Raw genomic sequence first — 7975 nt, forward strand, 5'->3', positions numbered from 1 at the left:
TGGCGTGAAGAAATCAGCTTTGATTGCACAGAAACTGAGGACAACAACAACAAAAAAAAAAAAAAAAAAAAAAAACACCACAATACTACTAAGTGTGTAAGATTTACTACTGATGAGACTAAAACACCTGTATACAACTCACACTGGAAGTTTAAGCACTATACACCAGCACAGATGTTCAATTCCAAATTGTCTTATAATTATAAGGACTTTTAATTGATCAACCGGTGTTGGTAGTTCAAAGATACAATAATAATACTCACTATACGTAGCTCTCTACCCCAAAGGTATTGTGGAAAGAGACCCTGGTTTGTGTTAGTACTTATGTGCAAGTGTCCGAGCTGGAGGAAGGACTCCATGGCCAGAGATAAGACAGGACAGGAATGAATAGTCAAAAACTTTATTTATAACAAAAGAACAATCTTAAAAGCACCAAATTCAATAGTCACCAGATGGGAGTAGACGACATAGGTGGGTATGGTGGTCTGGGTGGAAACAGGAAGTGACGTCACGACCAAGATGGTCAACCAACGGAGAGCACATGGACAAAATGGAGGACAATGGAGAAGGTTCAGGAGTGCAACCAGACTATCACAGAAGCACCATGAGAATACAGTACAATCCAAAGCAATGCAATTAAATGTCTAAAACCGGTGTGGGAAAACAGGCTGGGGTAATGAACATAGGCAGTCCAAACAAATAATCCAGAAGGCCAAACTCAGGTCAAGGGTAATCCAGGTCATACACAATTAAACAGTTCGGAGATAATAAATCCAGCAGGCAAAATCCACAACAGAAAAACTATCCAGGTCTAAACACAGAGATCCAAACAGTAACGGAGCCGGGAAAGGAACAACGAGGGGGGAAACAGATCAGAGGGAAACTCACAGAACCAGAGGGGTAGACGGGAAGCAGATTCAGGCCAGGCTGGTCCATTGAGGGGGAATCCAGTAAGGACAGGGTAGAAGGGGAGCAGGTCCGAGAAGGGGAATCGGGCAGATACAGGTCCAGGTCTGGTACTGTGAGCAGGGGGAATAACAGAACTCACAGCACCAGACAGTCAGGCAAGAGACGGGGTCCAGTTCAGGCAGAGTCCAAAAAATCCAAAACAAATCTGTCCAAGGAAATGCATGTTAGCGTCCAGGAGTTGAGAACAAACTATCTGGCAGGGGAGACAGGTGAGCAGGCGAGTATTTATAGTGTGGGGGAAACCAGGTGTAGTCAATTAGGTGAGTGTATGTGACCAGACTGGGAGAGGAAACTGGAAGTTGTCAAAATAAGAGCATGGTGGAGCTAAAGGCAGCAACGAGGCTGGAATCATTACAGCAAGTACTTATTTGACTGATTTTACTTTTAATCCCTTAAACCCTGGTGGCTGTGAAGACTACAGCACATGGAGAATCATAAGTTTTATAGCATTAGCTCATAGATTAACATCTTTACATAATTTATTTAACCAAAAATAATAAACATAGCTAAACATAACTGAGAAGGTGTGTTAATCAAGCAGAGGTCAGAAATGAATGCCTTGTGTGGATGAGAAAAAATATACTGTTACTTTATTGTTTTGATTTTTGTGTGTGTAGACGATGACACTAAGCACTATTCAATTCACAAAATTCAAGAATTATGCGTATTTCAAAACACATTTGTATGTAAATTCAAAATATTAAGTTCCTTTACAGAGAAAAAACTTTTAGAATTCTATTTTCACTGTGTACATTATAAGGTCTTGTAAAACATACAGGGAAATGTTAAACAGTAGACTGTGCAAAACACATATTTAAGGATTTAGGTGTTAATGTAACTTTTTTTGTAAGTACACAATATTGATTAGGACTGTGGGGACCTTCAAACATACAGTACTATCTCTTGGTAATGTTCTGAAAAGCTCGTCCTATTTAATTTACTGATTAACATTGTAAGGATTTGACAGAGGGGACAAACTGGTGAGTAGAAAAGGGTATTTATCAACAAAAGGCGAGGGACATGGAGAAGTATACTGTAAGTGCCCCATGCACATCTAATGGGTTTATCCATATTCTGGAAACAAATGCAACATACTGTGTATAAAACAAAAATTTCAGCCTGCCCTTTTGTAATAACCTTCTTTTTAAAAATGTGTTTGCATTGACTGGTTATTTCTCTACTAAAATTAAAGCAAAGAATTTAAACAGAAGAAAAAATGTTTGTAGAAGAAAAAACTGTAAAACTAAAATCATTGTTTCATCTTTACCTGTCTGAACAGGGCTTTTAAGCCACCTCATGCCCAACCCCTACATAGTTTGGTACACTTTGTTTGCTATTATGGTTTTTACTTGTCTCTCCTGTTATGTGCCTCTATCTCCATCTCTGGATATTTAACATTTAGACCAAACAAAAAAGATTTTGTCCTCAGTGGAATTTGGTACTTACCTGCTTGGAGACATTTACCAAATAAAAGCACTGGGACAAGAAACAAGAGCAAAATCATTTTTTGTTGACAGTGTTGTTGTTTGTCATCGGTCAAAAAGTGTTCATAGTCAATCTGAACTCAAGCAGAGTCAAAAGCACATATGAAATCAGATGATGGGAAGTTGATTTACACTTGTAAACATGTAGGGTTTTCAGTGCAACAGAAAGAGATTACTCATCAAGTTTTCTTTAATGGGTCGGTCATTAAAATTGCAGACACATCAGTGAGTTTAGTATGTCTGTTTCTTCAGCCACATGTGACTAAAATGTCCACTCTGAGGACACCTGACTAAGTAAATGAACAAAAAATGTACATAAATCCTCCAAATGTGAAAGCTTTGGTTTTTCAGGACACAATTAATGCCAGACACTGGTCAAAGTAAAACATGCCGATGAGATGAGAAGAGAGAATCTGACAGGGAGTCCCTCTTGAGCAACACAGGAAGAAAGTGGAGAGGAAAAACTCCCTTTAAAAGCCCTCAGACTGAGAGTGGGCGGCCGTCTGCCTCAACTGATTGTGGTGAGTTTAAAGTGGAGATTGAAAAGAAGAGCAACAACAAGCAATTATTTTTTCCACCTCTAAGGAGAAGAATGTGAAACATAACGTCCGTGCATGTTACAACACAAACAACCAAGCAAACATCTTTAATATAAAGTCTACATAATTATCAACCATTAGATATGAAATATATAAAGTAAGAACTGAAAAATTCTGGATGTCTCCAGGTTAATAAAATCAGATATGTCACTTTAGCCAACATAATGTTAAAACGAACAAGTTTGTTCTGATATTTTTGTGTTTGTTTCCTATGTACACTAGCTGTGTTCTAATCAAGTGACTACTATATAAATAAATATGTAGTTATAATATCACTGGCAAACCAAAGAAAAAGTAATGTGGCTTAAGACCTTTGCACAGCACTGCATCATATTTGAAAATGTTGACAGAGGATTAAGTTATAGTTAAACCTGTGTAATAAAGGATATACTGTAGACACATTTTACTCTAAGTTTCTGAACCTGCTGCCACCATGACTAATCATAGCTAAGCAGTGGACAGTAGACAAATACAGTTGTACTTTGGCTTAAGTCAAATTTTAAATGTTAAAAATAGAAATGACTGGACACAGGTTTTCTTCCTGTGTACAGCCACTGTTCAACACTTTACTAAAACATTGGCATGTATCTCCGTTCCGCCCTTTTACTGTGTGGGCGTTTGTTCACCACAGTTTTTTTTTTTTTTTTTGTCTTGTTACAGAAATGGCTGGTTTATAAATCTAACACGGACAAATACAACGCTATACGTGCATTTTTAGTGCATGTGTTGAACTACATCTTTTATTAATAATATCTCAGCAATGGCTTTACTACATTATTACATTTGTGCAATGTGACGTGAAAAAGCAAAACCGATCAATGTGTCCCACTGCCCCTGAATGTGACACCGTGACGTCTTATGAAGCTCCAGTAAAAAGTTTTTGTGAATGAAGTTCACTCGGTGTCGGTGCTTCATACTTCATATCCTGATGTTTCTACGTGCTTTTAAATGGAATTAAGCTAATTTGTATCATATGACTTCAGTAAACGAGCTGTTAATGTAGTAGGTAAACTACAAAGCTTTGCTATTGGATAACAGCAGAGTTCCTCAGGGAACAGCAACATTTATGGCTTATATTTTTATATAAAAAATGTTATCATCACACAATCATTTGAGAATATAATATGAAATCTTGTTTGACCTGTCTGACTTTCGACAGTAATCTAACGGGCACTTCACTGTTTTTGTGGCTGTTTCTATAGTGTATCAAACTTTGGGTTTTGGAAAACATCCAACTACACTTCTGGTATGAATGGGTGTGATCTTTGCCTCAGTATAAAATGGGTTTATTCAAGTTCAAGTGGGCGTTACCATCATACCACTAGTGGTGGTTAATGTGTGTTTAATGACATTAAACACTGACGTTATAAGAGGTGTTCATGTTTATTGAGGCACAGATTTCAGTGGATTGTTTTATAACTTTGTTTTGATATTCCTGAAACAGCCTGAGGAACAGCTACTTGTCAGACAAAAGACGTCCAGGAGTTTCAGTTCCGAGTCTGCAGAACTCCAGAGTTGCACACGTCAGGTGTCATAATTGTTTTTCATATCATGCCAAGAATTCATGTTTGTCCAGTTCACATAAGGGAAAAGTACAGATTGCGTCAGTGGAGTTAAAAAGCTGAACGTGGTTATAGAAAATAGATACGTTACCAGTCGTGAAGGGAATTTTAGGAGGAAGTGTTCAAAGAGGGGGAGGGTGGTGTTGTTGAAGTCTATTTTTTCAATGCAGATTGTTTGTGACAGATTTCACAACTTCAAAGGGTCATTTGAGGGTTGTGACATGTGTTTAGTGTCAGGATTTAGGACTTAGGTTAGTTTAGTTGTGATTGTTAAAGTTAGGGTAAAGTCTTAATGAATGCACAATGTCATTCAGTGCCTTTGTATCTTTAGAAAGACAGCTGTGAAAGGAAGAGATAGATCTATCCACTACGTCTCTCTGTGGGTATTTATTTATTTTTTGATGTGTCTATGTCTGGTTTTGCAGGCAGTAGTCAGTGTCATCAACTCTCAAATAAGTTTTACCTTTTTAATTTTTTTTGTTTTGTTTTTGTATTGGTGGTGAGTTTCACAGCTTTATGCTGATAACAATCTTTGTGCATCATATTTATTCCAGTTAGATTTGTCAATATATTACAAAGACCTCTCAGTGTAACATGAAATCCGTTCCGTAAAGTACGTGTGCATATTGTTTAATTAAGGATTTTAATGATGTTGGACTTTTTCCATGTTTTGTTTTTATAGATGAAAAACAGGACCTGGCCTGTCTTGTTACGTGTACATGAACGAATGTACTTGTACAAGCACTTATTTGACTGATTTTATTTTTAAGACCCAAACCCTTGTGTCTGTGAAAACTGCAGCATGTGTTAAAAAGCCATCCTGTTGTATTTAATTTCCACACAGAGCAGTTAGTCAAGCAGAAGTCAGAAAACATGGTATTAGTGTTGAAAAAGGTAAAAAAAAAACAACAGCAAACACTTTCACTTTGTTGTTATGACTCTTTATGTGTGTACTGTAGATTAAAGGGTAAAAAAATATATATATATTTTACAATGCAGTGTGTTGCAACCACAACAATCAATTCATCCTGTTCAAGAATTATGTATGCATTTCAATCAAAACACATTAAAAAATATATTTTATAGTTCTCATTTCATAGTGTACTTTTGAATGTTAGTGAAACATACACGTGGAACGAGGTGTTAATGTAACATTTTTTGGAATCACACACTATGGATCAGGACTGTCAGGGCCTTCAAACCTACTGTCTCTTGATAATGTTCTTAAAAGCTCCTACCTTATGTTTACATTACTTTAACTGGGTATGGGGATAGTGAAGGAGCTAGAAATATTTAATGTTCTTCAAATATAGTATATGACCTCCCACAAACAGCAACAAAAGACTACATTGAAAGCAACGTCATCAAAGGACAGTCTAGTGTTGGTTCATATCCTTTTTTTTTAAGCTAATAAGCTAAATGAAGCTAAAAGAAAAGTTAATATAAAACAGGTTTATGCATTCTTATCCATGTATGTGATTAAGGGAAGCTGAAAATCTGAGGCCGGGGCCAGGAGGAGAATTGAAAGTCAAAATAAAAAAGGAAGTGCTCATGTCATGTGAAATATGACTGAGTGTCTGAATGACACTTTTGGTGTTGTTTACTGACAGGGCACACAGTTTGAGCCAATTCAATTAAATTCAGGTTTGCGATTTACTGTAGCCAAATCACAACAAAATCCATATCATGGCATGTTAAGATGTTAAAAAAATCATACAGAATACCCAACTAATCCCTCTTGAGCAACACTGGGAGACAGTGGAGAGGAAAATGGGAAAAACTCTCAGGCTCAGAGTGGGCGGCCATCTGCCTCAACCTGTTGGGGTGAGTTTAAAGTCAAGAGAAAGAAGAGGAAGATTAACAACAACTAATATTATCTTTACAAAATTATCAACCATTGAATAAAAAGTACATAGGGTAGGATTAAGTATTTGTGCATTTAAAATATATATTTGTGGCGTCAACATTATTAAATGGTTGTTGTCTGCACCCTGAAAACGTGCACCCTCTTGTGGTTAAACTGACACATGATTCTAAGTGATCACTACTAATTTGCTAATTTGTGGGAGGTTAAAAAGAGTCAGCAGTAGCTGCTTCACAATATACACCCTTTTCCAGTTTTCAGTTTAATTAAACTCAGCATTGTCAGGTTTGGCTGTTGCTTGGTCTTCTGGGAATAATGGGCCTCTAATTCACTGGACCTCTGAACTACTGTATGTATCAACAACAGCATGGAACAGTATAAGCATTAATTGATTTGGAAATATATGAAACCATCTGAATGATTTGTATCATTAAATTGCACTTCATTAGACTGAGTTGGTATTAAATAATACAATAATGTTTCACTTCATTCCTGTCGTGTCTCAATTTGTTCACCTCAAAGAACAGCAACTAGGAGGTGAAAACTGGTCCGGCCAGTTGGGATAATCAATCTTGATATAATTTGTTGATGAATCATGATGATGACATTTTTCTCGCACACAGTCACATCACACTTGAGTCAACAATAACAAAACCAAAGAGCAAATCACAAGAACCTTTACTTTCTACAAACATCTTCTTGTTACTTATTTCCAACCACAAAGGGAAGTTGTGTTTGTTCTGCTGTGACAATGACTCTGTCCAGTGACGCTGTGATAAAGAAATTATAACAAGAAAGGACTCATGGCCTCGAATGGATCGGCTGGCTTTGTTCACCTCAAGTTTTATTCAAGAATAAAACAGAACAAAGCTCATATTTCACTGAAAAGCTCACACTGAAAAAAAGACTAGCAACAAAGGAACAGGTAACTGTTTCAGGCAAACATTTTGACATTCATGTCAGAATAATTCATAAAAACAATGATTCAGACTGACCGAATGGATATTACATATAAAAAAATGAGATATTACAGGAAACAATCTGACTCCATTCTCTGAATACAGAGCTGTTGAAGTGTCAAACATGTAATACTTTATATCATATTAAATATATATTAGTGATTTGATAATGTTGACAGAGGACTAAAGTTGCACTTAAACCTGTGTAATAAGGGACAATATTCAGTGGTGTACTGTTGGACACTTTTCACTTGAGGTTTCTGGACCTGCTGCCACCACAACTGATTCTGGTTGAGCATTAGACAGTAAAAAAAATAGTGTTGTACTTTTACTTAAGTCACATTTTAAATGCAAAATGAGTATTTAAATCTGGGGTGGGTGTTTTTGTTTGTTGTTTTGTTTTTTGTTTTTGAATAAGGTGATGGATATAAATCAAATGTCATCTATCAAATTAAAGTCAGTAGTTATGGAGGTAGATTTTACACAAACAATCTATGCAACACAGGTTGTTGCATAATTCACTTCCCACGCTGTGTCA

This window comes from Anabas testudineus, chromosome 18, assembly GCF_900324465.2.
Source record: "Anabas testudineus chromosome 18, fAnaTes1.2, whole genome shotgun sequence".
NCBI lineage: Eukaryota > Metazoa > Chordata > Actinopteri > Anabantiformes > Anabantidae > Anabas > Anabas testudineus.